Genomic DNA, 1926 nt, shown 5'->3' with positions numbered 1-1926 from the left:
CCCCCCCCCCCCCGGAGCTTGCGTCCCGGTCGCCCGGCCTCGTTACGACACTGCAAGTAACTGCCGATCCTAGCAGCCAAATGCTAGAGAGAGCGTCAGGCATGCCCACGCTGTTGTCCTCAATGCAATGCATACCCTTTCCCTCACCCCTGAAAGTTTCAAGGCTCGTAAGGTCACTATACCTACGCAAACTGGAATTCACATCTGGCACCATTCTCAAGAAAACCTTCTTGGATTCATTTCTGAATTCTCTCTTTGGCACCAATGAAAATAACGAAATTTTGAAGTTCCCAAAAAATATGCTAAAAATACTACTCTGACACTCAACGGATTTGGGCGTTTCTTGAAATTCTGATTCGAATAATATATACTTTTAGGGTAACTTTGAACAAGCCTATTTTTGATATAATAAACATTATTTCACTTTTGCTAACACATACACATAGTTCGTTATTTTCCGAATCCAGGCATACCACATAATTCATATTTTTCACAATACTTTCGGAGAAATTGCGTCTAAACGACATGTCTCAAAAGCATAACAATCCGATTTAAGCATAACACATCATTTATAATTGTGGACAATGCTTTCATATAAAATAGTCGTCAGAAGTGAAAATAAAGTTTAACATTTTGAAAAGGCTCCATATGAATTATCGTCTGATCGAAGCAAATCATGGAGATAGTTTCAAAATATACTGAAATATTGCTTTAGAAATTTTTACACTTTCAAAAAGTTATATTTGACAAATTTCTTTTTCATTGCGTTCCTTGCTTTCGCAAGCTTAGATATTCATAACACTCTTTGAGAATTATTTCTCCGGGAAGGGATTCTGCAACTAAGGAATCAGAGTGAGTTGTAAATTTCGTAGGTTGCTACAGCGTCAATAAATTTGAACTTGGATAAAATTGAGATAGACAGTAGTATCGTGCAGACGCTCTTTGATGTCCCATGTGGAGATAAGTAATTAGTAAGTAAACCCTCAACAAGATCGACTGTTACCTGCTTTTATAAGTCCCAATATATTCAGGGAGCATCATCACAGTCGCACTTTGTAGTGTGTGTAATGGGCAATGTGAGGTTGCAGTTTCCCAGTACAGTGAAATATTTTGTCAGGTAAGTGCTGCTGAATATTTTAAATGATTATTTCAATAGCCAGTTTGTTCCTTCTCATCCGTAGAGAACGGTCACGGTATGGAATTTGGAAGATTCACGTACGTTTATCGGGTCATGTGTCATTGTGTCGTGTACTAGTTTCATGTTCTATTTAATGAAACTACCGTAGAATTTCGATGTATATGACGTGACTTTTTTCTTTCTCATAATGTCTCATCGACATGGAAATAAGAGGCGTTTGAATTTATCTGCCGCTCGTCGCAAACTGAAGGGGGCAAGAAATAATCTTGCAATTTGGTATGAAAAACAATAGTAAGTTGTATTACGTTTCACTATTAAAAAATTTATTTATTTATTTTGTTTATACTTTCGATTAGGTTAAAAAAAGACTCTTATTCATATTCAGTTAATTGTATTTGAATTTTTTAGGTATTAAGATGCACAATATGGAACATTTGTTTCTCGAACCCGTGCAGAAGTCGCCCGATTTCGAACTTAATACCGTTCTGGTCTCGAACCCATGCAGAAATCGCCCGATTTCAAACGTAATACCGATCTGGCCCTGATCGGTAAAACTCTGTGGCCCATAAATGGGCCCGTCCGAGCAAGGCCGATTTCCTCCGGGCCAGCGTACGGTGGCGGCAGTGGACCAGCTAACTCCGTGGGTCATTTTGGATGCTACGGCGTGAAACTGGTAAGGCTGAAAAATGTTTTGGCTTACGAAAGCCTGGGCCGAGTCAGAGGTTCTGGCGTTTTCTAGTGGTCGAAGTAAACGTGGGCTTAACCTCTGGCGTAGGCTGGACCATTTG

At 39.5% G+C, this 1926-nt stretch overlaps 1 protein-coding gene across 1 annotated transcript in view; it reads left to right on the top strand.

The window, feature by feature from the left end:
* The window catches only part of LOC117176037, an 82141-nt gene that overhangs the window by 79579 nt on the left and 636 nt on the right, over positions 1 to 1926 (top strand). The window lies entirely within an intron of this gene.

The sequence above is a fragment of the Belonocnema kinseyi genome, chromosome 1, assembly GCF_010883055.1.
Source record: "Belonocnema kinseyi isolate 2016_QV_RU_SX_M_011 chromosome 1, B_treatae_v1, whole genome shotgun sequence".
Taxonomy (NCBI): Eukaryota; Metazoa; Arthropoda; class Insecta; order Hymenoptera; family Cynipidae; genus Belonocnema; species Belonocnema kinseyi.
This window is presented reverse-complemented; position numbering and strand designations above follow the sequence as displayed.